The sequence below is a fragment of the Colletes latitarsis genome, chromosome 3 (genome assembly GCF_051014445.1).
Source record: "Colletes latitarsis isolate SP2378_abdomen chromosome 3, iyColLati1, whole genome shotgun sequence".
Classification (NCBI taxonomy): domain Eukaryota; kingdom Metazoa; phylum Arthropoda; class Insecta; order Hymenoptera; family Colletidae; genus Colletes; species Colletes latitarsis.
The window spans coordinates 29843575-29855897 of record NC_135136.1 but is presented as its reverse complement, the minus strand read 5'-3'; the positions used below and the strand labels follow the sequence as shown (position 1 = coordinate 29855897).

General features: G+C 32.3%; 1 protein-coding gene across 5 annotated transcripts in view; it reads right to left on the bottom strand.

The window, feature by feature from the left end:
* Positions 1–12323, bottom strand: part of Far1 (fatty acyl-CoA reductase 1) — a 110787-nt gene that overhangs the window by 22583 nt on the left and 75881 nt on the right. Inside the window, exon 1 of one of the 5 annotated variants that reach the window (XM_076761868.1) lies at positions 585–737. The exons of the other annotated variants lie outside the window; for them this stretch is intronic. The gene's annotated coding sequence lies outside the window, so the exon portion shown is untranslated. Of the gene's footprint in view, positions 1–584; positions 738–12323 lie in introns of those variants that run through there. 5 annotated transcript variants of the gene reach the window in all.

The window sequence follows — 12323 nt, the reverse complement described above, 5'->3', positions numbered from 1 at the left end:
GGTTGCGACACAAAATATTGAAATTATACTTATAAACAAAATATTATTTTCCGGAAAAGTGCCCGAGTATTAATGTAACATAAAAATACGACAGTTTTTTGTTTGGAATTTTACTGAAAAATGAAGCATTGTCATTACTGAGAAATTGTTCGTATAATTTCAAGATTACTAATTTCGTAAAATAAGCAACACGATATTTATCTATTCGTATAAGAAGGAAGAAGTACTACGATAGTGATGTATCCGAATTTTAATGTAACTACGTAACGGATGTAGAAAATTCTTTAAAAAATACAGACACGACCGTAAGCCCAGTCGTTATTCTTAACGACGAACAACTGTCAAACGGCTGCATTATCGAGGAATATATTATTATTTATTTCGAGAAACGTGTAACGGAAAAAAAAAAATTCCATTCGCGGAACGGTCTCGGCCGTAAATCCAAAAGTACATTCGCACGCTCGCGAAGTGTTAATTCCGACAGTCAATTTCGCCCGAGCGCAGAGCAATGTTTGGCAACGAAACTTCTGTTCTCCCGTCGAGAGGCGCGAATAATAAAAATAAGAAGTGGGTCAAAGTCCTACCTTGAAACACTAAAACGAACGTCAGAAACCGCGATCGGCTCCCTTTTATACAAACGCGCATAAAAGGCTGTTGCAGACCTTGACTGTTTCGTGGCCCGTTCCTTTGGCTAGTAATGACCAACGAATTCTATGGACCCGAACGTCGAAATTAACGAACGCCGCGAACGCGATCCGGTCTTACTTAAAATTATAATTTCCAAACGCGAAAACCAAGGCCGCGGTTTTACAGACGCGAATAAAAATACCTTTCGAGACGAAGGAAAAAAAGGAAGGAAAAAGATACCCAAAAATAACTGGCGTTAAATTTACGAAAAAGGTGAACGCACGAAGTCGAAAACTGGTTGAATGAAAAAAAAATTTGTCCCGGAAATTAACGATATATGGCCTTGTTCACATCGTAGCCCGGAATGTTTTCGTCCGCACACGGACACGTTTTACGCGAAAAGAACGAGGGAACGCTATCAACCGGCTTCCTCCTTATCTTACGCCATACGTAATATAGCTTCATTCGATAGAAATTTTTCTCAATATAATACCGCGCAAGTGGGAGCAGCCTATTGCCAAGCGTGCGCTATCTGAAAGATTGTATCGACTCGTGGCCACACTAGTGCGATGAATGGCGAAATGTTAATGAACACTAATGACACAAGCATGATTATTTTGAAGAACTATGTGAATCGTGAGGAAAAAAATATTTTAAGCAGTACAATTTCTCTGGAAACTGAAGAATTCTCTTTGCTTAAAACATTTTAGACAAATGTTTCGTAGATATTTGTAAATTAGAGAAAAATATAGTGCCCTGAGTGCAATATTTATTAAAGTCAATTTTAATGGAGAAAAAGCTGACAAATCTATACAAGGTGTTCGGCCAATCCTGGGAAATATTTTAATGGGGGATTCTAGAGGCCAAAATAGGACGAACATCAAGAATACCAATTTGTTGATCGAGGCTTCGTTAAAAAGTTATTAACGTTTAAAGTTCCGCCCGTACTGAATTTTTTTTTCGAAAATGCACAAGATTTCGGGGGTATGTCTATTCACCAAAAATGATTGTACTAGACCCCCGCAACCGAAAATAATTTTTCCAGAACGATTTGAAATTTTTGAATTTAATTGTTAATAATTTTTTAACGAAGCCTCCATCAACAAATTGGTATTCTTGATTTTCATCTTATTTTGTCCTCTGGAATCCCCCATTAAAATTTTTCCCAGGGACGATCGAACACCCTGTATATTAAATATTATTGTAGGAGCAATATTTGCAGTAAATCATGAAAACGATATTTCATATCACTTATTGTTTAAATAAAATTCTTTTTGTATCGAATTATTACGCGTAGCAATGATCGTTACCATATTATTTCAGAATGTTCGTTTTTAATATAAATAGTAATATTATTAATACTAAGAGCTTGTAAAATTAACAACATTAATAAACAAAGAATTTACAAATACAATAACGCAAAAATTCAATCAGAAACTTTCTACTGAAATGCGAAATAATAAAATTCTGATTTGGGTCAAAAGGGACCCGACATCCACCAGAACTGAAAATTCATAAAAATTCGGTAAGACTTACAATTTTCTGAATTATGGTGAATATATCATAATTAAAAAAGTATTCTGTAGCCAGGCCATGTGTGTGAAATTAAAGTTAAAAGATAACAATTTTTCAATAAAGTTAAAGAAAAAATACAAATAAAATTCATAGAAACTCGATAAGACTTTTAGAATTTTCTGAATTATTGATAAATATATAAAAAGTATTCTATAGCTAGGCCACGTGTGTAAAATTAAGGTAACGAGCATGATTGTTTTGAAGAATTATGTGAATCGTAAGCAAAGAAATATTTCAATCTAAAAAATATTTTAAGCAGTGTGATTTCTCTGGACACTGAAAAACTCTCTTTTCTTAAAACCTTTTGGACAAATGATTCGTGGATATCTGTAAATTAAAGAAAATATAGTGCCCTAAATGCAATATTTATTACAGTCGATTTTAATGGAGAAAAAGCTGAGGAATCTATATATTAAATATTCTTGTAGGAGCAATATTTGCTGAAAATCATGGAAATGATATTTCATATCGCTCGTTATCTATTCCGATTTCTCGTAACTCACTGTTGCAATTGAAAATACATTGTCTACGATTTACAGGTAATACACCAGGTGGCCTGAAGTTTGTTATAAAGCGAAATCTACGAAACTTATCTTTCTTAGAATCACTAATCTCTAACTGATTACCGAGTGAGTCGCGAGATAAAATGAAATGTAACTAATTTGTCAAATATATTTAAAAAAGCACGGAACACATAAATCGCTGTACTATAGTTTAACACGCGAGAGTATGTTGTTAATTTTTAACACCGATAACAGATGTGTGATTCTATGTGCCAAAATAAAACGAAATTGCTTTTGAAGCTTCGCGTCAGAGTTATTAATTGTTAAAGATACACGAGAAAAACTGAAATTTCATTTAAATTTTCATTAAAGAAAAGATAAATGTTTACAAGTTACGAATATGTATTAATAAAACAAAAAATAACAATAGGTAATCATCATTTTCTATGCACCGATTTTATGAAAATTTTTATTAAAACATGACGTAAGAATATGAAATTTATATATTAAGTTTTATTGAAATTTATTCAGCCATGGTATTCAAAAATATTTTTGTTTTTCATAGTCAAGATGTGATATTACAGTAAATTCCTAATACGTTGGAAAATAAAAAAGCTTTAAACACAGATTTTACGTATTTTGTTACGTAAAACCACTCCTTGAAGTTTCGGCCACCTATGGCTAACACCCTATGGAACACAATATTTATGAAACGATCCAGACTATTTTTAGATAAACGGTAGTCTTCGTTACGTCGATATGGAAACATGTTCAACGCGAAAGATTCAAATCACAACTCTTGCATTCATAATAAATTTTTGCGTGATATCGAAATGGAAAAAGAAACATCAGCTTCAAAAATTAGAAAATGCTACAGAATTTAATTTGGAAAAAAATTTCTAATTAACCCCGATTAGTATGCACCTAAAAAATAAATTCATCGACTTACGTTCAAGCTATAAAAAAATATAAATATAGTTAACGAATTATTAAAGAATCTGATACTGCGTTATTCTGAAAAGAATCTAATAACATTTCTACAGGAAATTTTCGAGAAAACATGGAACGCGTTCCAAATTTTGCTTATTTAATATCGAAAGTTATTCTCGATGGAATTTTAACGTAAAGTTCGAGAATACGAGAATCGTTGGAAGTTTCTCTCGAATCTCTCCTGGGAAACTTCTACCGGAAGGGAAGTCTTTAAATAGAAAGCATCAATCGATTCCCATACTTTGGAGAATGAAGTTAACGTAAGTAATGTTTCGTGATTGTTTAATGATCTGCTGCAGAGACATTGAGATATCAGTTGTATCGTTGTAGCCTTTCGCGCGGACAATTTGTATTCTTCGCGGGACACTGATCGATGCGAATTCGATGCTAATGAGTTCATTCCTTGCGAGGAGAACGGAGGTTGCGACTGATGAGATCCTCGAAATGAGGCGAAATTGCACTACTTTGACATTGGTCGTCTTCGATTATGCGAATTAGGGACACTTACGTTAACCGATTATGCGCGAAAAACCTTCGGCGAAGAAAAGCACGACGGAGAATATGAAGAAGCGCTTTGCACACGAACGACGCGTACTGCTTCGCTTTTATTTAACAGAGATGTCAAAGTACTCGAAATAATCGAGTTTTTCAATTGTTTCGGTACTCAAAATATTATTCTAGGTATTTAAAAAGTTTCAGTGATTGGAACATTCGAGTTTTAAAAATATATGAAACGTTTGGGTTTTCGAAATATATATACAGGGTGTTCGGTCACCCTTGGAAAAAACTTTAATAGGAGATTCTAGAGACCAAAATAAGACGAAAATCAAAAATATCAATTTCTTGACTGAGGATTCGTTAGTAAGTTAGTAAGTTATTAAAAAATTAAATTAAAAAATTTCAAATCATTCTGAAAAAATTATTTTCGGTTGCGGGGGTCAATTATAATCATTTTTGGTGAATAGACATACCCTCAAAATCCTATCCACTTTCGAGAAAAAAATTCAGGTAGGTGCTGAAATTTTTCGGCGAAAAAAAATTTTTTCAGATCGATTGCAAAAAATTATTTTCGGTTGCAGAAGTCGATTACAATAATTTTTGGTCATTACGCATACCCCCGAAATCCTACGCATTTTCGAGAAAAAAATTCCTTAGTGAAAATCTAATGTGAGGCCAGAAATGTTTGCCCGAATTTTCATGCGAATCTTTAAAACATCATAACTTTTGAACGGATTGGACGATTTTAATGTTTAAAAAAGCAAACGACGCGTATTTTGGTCGAGAATATGTAGAAATTCTAATAATATTGAAAAAGTTGTTCCCTGACCCCGTAAAGTTAGAAAAACCCCATAAAAATGGTCTAATCTTCGAACAGCCATAACTCCTACAATAGTGAATATATTTCAATGAAACTTTTTTCTGAAGTAGAGCTCATGAGTACTTACAAAAAAGTATTACTCAACTTTTCTATAGGGTGTCAAACTAAATTATTAAAAATCAAAAACGAATTTTTAAGATAAATCGACAGGGGGTAGGTGCCTAAATTTTTCGGCGAAAAAAAATTTTTTCAGATCGTTCTAAAAAAATTATTTTCAGTTGCAGAAGTCGATTATAATAATTTTTGGTCATTACACATACCTCCGAAATCCTACGCATTTTCAAGAAAAAAATTCGAGAACGTGCCTAAATTTTTTGACGGAAAAAAAAAATTTCAAATCGTTCTGGAAAAATTATGATTGGTTGCGGGGGTCACTTACAATCAGTTTTGGTCATTACACATACCTTCGAAATCCTACTCACTTTCGAGAAAAAAAATTCAATACGGGCGGAACTTTAAATATTAAAACTTTTTAACGAAGTCTCAATCAACAAATTGGTATTCTTGATTTTCGTCCTATTTTTACCTCTAGAATCTTCTATTCAAATTTTTCCCAGGGTTGGCCAAACACTCTGTATAAAATAGAACGAATGTTCGTTTTGCCCTCCCCTCTTTATGTCAGAAAATTCTGCTGTATTCGGGCATGTTCGCTGTCAGAATTTGCGAGCAATCGAAAAATGCTCGTGTCATTTAAATTTTTCGAGATTGAGGTCAAAACGAGCATTATTCGATAGTATTCTAGTGCTCAAAATATTCCTTAAGGTATTTGAATTGTTCCAGTGCTCGAAATATTTCAGTTTTTGATGTACTTTAGTGTTTGAAAAATTCTAACAAGTATTTATAATATTTGAATACTCAAAACGTCTCGGTACTTAAAATACTCGTGCATATGAAATGGTATTGAGCGAAAAATATTTGAGTATATCTATTAATCAGTCGGTTGTGTTTGACGATTATATCCGTCATAGAGAAATGGTAGTATTTTGTGTTATAACGACAATATCCGTCATGCGTAAAATTAGTTACCATTTGTTATTTAAATTATAATTTTAGCGAAAACTAAAATATAGTCGTAAATTTCAATATGTTTAGAATATTTGAAGATCAAAACCAAATAAAATAAACAAGTGCGAGCTCTGAAAGGAGGTCGCCACAGCTGACTGGTTAATATTGTATTATGGAGTAACGTAAATAAATTCGGTTGCAAATATCATCAGGTAATTCTAAAAATTCTATTCCATTGGCATAATCAATTTAAAATAGAAAATTCTCATAAATAATAGTGGAAATTATACAGGGTGTACGGCCATCCCTGGGAAAAATTTTAATGGGAGATATTAGAGGCCAAAATAAGACGAAAATCAAGAATACCAATTTGTTGATGGAGGCTTCGTTAAAAAGTTATTAACAATTAAATTAAAAAATTTCAAATCATTCTGAAAAAATTATTTTTTAATTGTGGGGCTCGATTATAATCATTTCTAGTGAATACACATACTCTTGAAATCCTACTCACTTTCGAGAAAAAAATTCGAAAAGGTGTGAAATTCTTCAACAAAATTAAAAAATTTCAAATCGTTCTAAAAAAATTATTTTCGGTTGCAAGGGTCGATTACAATCATTTCTGATCAAGAGACATACCCTCGAAATCCTACTCACTTTCGAGAAAAAAATTCATTACTGTAAATATAATGTCTGGCCATAACTGTCTGGTTACCCTAGGAAAAAAATTTTCAAATCGCTCTAAAAAAAAATATTTTTAGTCACAGGGGTCAATTACAATCATTTTTGGTGAATACACATACCTCCGAAATCCTATGTACTTTGGAGAAAAAAATTCTTTACCCGAAATATACTATATGGCCAGAAATGTTTCTATAACTTTTTAACGAAGCTTCAATCAACAAATTAGTATCCTTAACATTCGTCTTAATTTGGCCTCTAGAATCACCCATTAAAATTATTCCCAGGGTTCGTCAACAAACGATAAAAAAGATTGAGTATAATCGAACTTACTTATGTTACATCCCATTAGTATCCGGAATATTCGAATGCTGAAGATGTTCCAATACCCAAGAATCCCACAACGAGAATGATTTATTGTCTTCGTAACGAAAAAGAGAGATCAATACAGGTGACTCATTTCATACTAAGATATTTCATAATCACAATGATTAAAGGACTTGCTTTCGAGGTCTCGGCAAGGCCACATGGGACATTCTCTGTGTCTAATACAAGCGATGTATATATGTATACACAGAGAGCAAGAAAGGGGGTAAACCTATATACTCTCTTTTCTTTTTAGAACAGAGTTCCTCGATTCCCTCAAATCTCAGAATTTAATTATTCACTTGCTTTTCACTCGCCATTTATACTCCCCTCAAGCAAATTGCATTATTAAAGGTATTTAGCGAGCAACTTGAAAGAACTCCACCCTCTTTTTCGGCGAACAATGCAACGGAATACATAGGCACACGCGATGCAGAAGAAAGAAGCAAATTTCTTGCAAGTATTTCATTAGTAGAACGTAAGACACATGCACTGTACGGGACGTCGACGTTTGTGACATGTTATCATGTTCGCTGTACGCCCATGTGCGTTAAACGCACACGCAGACGGGGTTATCGAACACTTTTTCAACACAGTCTCGGAAAATTTCACTGAACTATTTATCTATTCGAATAGACGGGAATATTGTCAGTTGGTATAGAAATTATCTCTATAAACTATAAACTGACGTAAGAACTGAATTTTGAAAAGATGCAAAAAAGAATGAGAAAAATGGACACAAAATAGTTCATAATAAAAAAAGAAAGTTATACGAAAGGGTCTAGAAAAAAAGATTGAGTTTAATTAGCTCGAGAATATCTGGAGAATTTATTTGATCATTAAAATTTTTATAAAAAAAGATGTTTGCATATTTAGCTTACTAAGGATACGAGTATAATTATGCCTAACGTATGGTGCAACCTAATTCATAGGAATGTAGATGCAAAAATTCATGGTCGACCCTTTTCTAATAAAAAGTGATACCTAATCTAGTAAGAAAATCATATGACGTTTACGAATTCCCGTTAAGAGCATATAAGAGAATAATAAATGGTACAATAAATTTGGGGTAAAACGAAATGGTTTTTATAGACTTATTTGTGATCCGATAGTAATGTAAAATGTAATTTATTCAGGTGTAATAAACCATATAGCGAAATTACAAAGGTAGCTTTATTTGGGGGTTCCCCTACGGTCGACCAGTACTCCAACGTAAAGTGCCATCATTATTAATGGTTTTGGTAATACGGTGGAAAAACATGAAATAAATGTAAAAAATCATATCAAGTTCGATAACTTTATAGGCGTTGATGAGAAAAACCTTCTCGATGATGTAGATTTAGAAATAAATGCGAAAGTTACGAGAGAATCTCATTACATGATGCTTGGATACGTTAGGTTCAAGGTTACTGACTCTGTACTAAGTTTCAAGTACGTGTGAATTGAATTAGAACACTGAAACGTCGGATTTATTGCTAACTTTAAAATGTAATTTTAAATTTTCAAAGTACAGCAGAGTACAACATTTACTTAGGGAAAGATGTTTTCAAGATCGTCGATGAAAATTAGAAAAAAATGAAATTAGAGAATGGTCTATGTAGGAGAAAGAATGTAAAAATGCAATTGCACCCTTTGCTGCAAATATCCAATTTTTAACTACTGAAATATTTATAAATGTAACAAGACAAAAATAAATGCCGGGTAAGTATGATTTCTTCATGGTTTTTATAGTCAGTCATCAGTTCTTTTGGTACGTTTATTTAAATGAAAGATGTTGAATTTATTTTCATTTGTAAAAATCATATTATCATTCCTTTTCTTCATCAATTAAAATCATCTAAACGAAATATAGTATAACGTCGGGGGTTGTATTTTGAACCCTGAAGCTAAAAAATTACTTTTTATTTGCAGTATTACGAATAAAACGAATTACTTAATACCCATGGGTTTATCATTAGGTTTTCCTTGTCAACCCATTTGCATCATTCGATAAAATGGAAAATTGCCCCATTATTAATTATAACATTATAAAATATGACAAATACACTGGAATCACAGGATTACATATTATATCACCAAAAAGAAAAAGTATTGATATATTTGAACACGTGTGATATCAATACTTGGCAGCTAAGAGCCTCGGAGCTAATTGGAATGTTTGTATAATTTTGATAATTCTTTTGTCGAATTTAGACGACGATCATTCAAATTCTTTCATTTTTTATTACAGGAATTACTTACTGTGCTCTTATCTTAGATTTTAGTTGACAACGCTTTAGTTGATAAAGCGTAGCGAATACGCTAAAAACAGAAATGTAGGTGTATTATATCACTACATATGTTCGTACCATATACCTAATGAATGCAGATTTAAATAAAATATTTTAAGAGTTCCTTCGTTGCTTTTAAGTCAACGAACAGTCGAATTGTGTTTTTTAGGGTCAGTATAGATAGTAAGAATATAGCCTTTGTTTGAATAGAGTTCATTGCTCTTTTCGTCAAAATAAATTCTAATAGAAATTGCTTTAATTGAATGTTTATTATACTGGATTGTTATGCTGCTTTTTTAGCAACTATTATGGATAGCAAATTATACGCAATGGTAAACAGACTTTTACATTTTTAAATAGCTTATCTAAAAACAAATAACATTTATTTGAGATGTTTTCCCTTATCGTGCTTAAATTAAGAGATACGATGATAATTCTATATTTCAATATGCTGAAATTACCCATCGCGATAGATATTATTTGACATCGTGAGCATTCAATTTCAAACACTGGAACTCATATTTATAGAATTTTTCTATGGGGATTTATTAAAGACAAAGAAACGCCTGTAACTTCGACGACCAGAGAGAGTATGAAATAAAGTATAATTAATACTGCTAAAAAACAGGCGTTACTGTTCTCTTAATTCTTGTTAAATAGTGTAATTAGCGACGTTTAACTCTAATCGAATAAGTCCATCGTGGAGTTTGTGATCGCTACAATTCTCAATCCCTTTTAATGAATTCCTCAATAAATCACAAAAACAACTACAAAAGAGTTACAAGAGTATTAAGATTAGTCGCTGTTTCGTTATGCAAGAGAATTAAAAAATAATTAACGGATTTATCGTGGCATCAAAGGCAGGATTTGCTAGAAATAACTCGACGACGAATCCACTATCAGACCCGGAATGAATTGCAAATTCCTTCTTCTTCCTTGCAGGCATTAATCATCAATTTCAATGCCGTTATCTCTTAACATACTGAGTTTTTCAATTTACGAGGACAACGAGTCTTTAGATATGCAGGGTGTTCGGCCACCCCAGGGAAAAATTTTAATGGAAGATTCTAGAGGCCAAAATAAGACGAAAATCAAGAATACTAAGTTGTTGATGGAGGTGTCGTTAAGAAGTTATTAACGTTTAAAGTTTAGCTCGTAGCAAATTTTTTTCTCGAAAATGTGCAGGATTTCGGTGGTATGTCTATTCACTAAAAATAGTTGTAATTGACCCCTGCATTCGAAAATAATTTTTCTAGAGTGATTTGAAACTTTTCAATTTCCCCGAAAAATTTAGGCACCCTTGTCGATTTTCCTTAAACTTTCGTTTCTGATTTTTAGTAATTTTGTTTGACGCCCTATAGAAAAGTTGTCTAATACTTTTTTGTAGGTACCCATGAGCTCTACTTCAGAAAAAAGTTTCATTGAAATATATTCACTATTATAGGAGTTATGGTTGTTTGAAAATTGGACCATTTTTATGGGGGTTTTGTAACTTTACAGGGTCAAGGAACAATTTTTTCAATATTGTTGGAATTCCTACATATTCTTCATCAAAATATGCGTTGATTGCATTTTTAAACATTAAAATCCTCCAATCCGTTCAGAAGTTATGATGTTTTAAAGATTTGCATGCAATTTTGGTCAAACATTTCTGGCCAGAAATTATATTTTCGGTAAAGATTTTTTTTTTCGAAAGTGCGTAGGATTTTGAGGGTATGTCTATTGATAAAAAATGATTGCAATCGACCCTTCCAACCGAAAATAATTTTTCTGGAACGATTTGAAATTTTTTAATTTTGATGAAGAATTTCATATCTTCTCGAATTTTTTTCTCGAAAATGAGTAGGATTTCGAAGATATGTGTATTCACCAAAAATGATTGTAATTAACCCCCGCAACCAAAAATAATTTTTTCAGAATGATTTGAAATTTTTTATTTTAATTTTTTAATAACTTTTTAACAAAGCCTCAGTCAAGAAATTAATATTCTTGGTTTTCGTCTCATTTTCGACTCTAGAATCTCCCATTAAGATTTTTCCCAGGGATGGCCGAATACCCTGTATGTATTTCAATTGAAAAATCGTTCGATTATGCCTCGGTGTCATTGATAAAATTAACAACGTCTGCCCTTAATCGAATATTTAATTCCTTCTCGATGAAATTCTTGAGAATCGGAAAAACATCTATCGGGAGTCTGAGAGAATTAAGATCAGTTACTGCTTCAGTAAACACGAGAACTGAGAAATGATTAACACCGTGTCAAAAACAAGATTTGTTAGAAATGCTTCTTCAACGAGTCCATTAGCAAATACATAACGAACCGTAAATTCCGTCGTCTTCCTTGCAACCATTTTAGTGATCAATTTCAGCGTCACATTTTACTAGGTAGTTGAGACATAAACAGATATTTTCAAAACTTGTTAATTTTTACCAACTTTTATATGCAGGACAATTGTTACGTTTAGTCAACTTTCGAACATGCATATTAATATCGTGGCATTTCATTTATTTCTAACTTAAAAATTTGTATAGTCCTCAGAGTGCAAGATGCAAAATCAATTGTTCTTCCTTAATGAATTTAAGAAAAATTTTATTTGACCAGGGTTTAGTGGCAGAACGAATTATTCAACGAGGTTTTCAAGATTTCGTAATGGAAACGAAACATTCGAAGAGGAAAAAGATTTAACTGCGCAAAAGCTTATTATAAATTTAAATGTTGCCACTGGAGCAGTTTCTTGTCATCCGAAAGGTATTAGAAAAAGAAGAACGATGGACGAGTAATTCTCGTATCGCTTATTGTATAAATACAATTCTTTTTGTATCGAATTATTACACGTGGCAATGATCGTTACTATATTATTTCAAAATTTTCGTTTTTAATAAATAATAATAATACTATTAATACTAAGTGAGCTTGTAAAATTAACAACA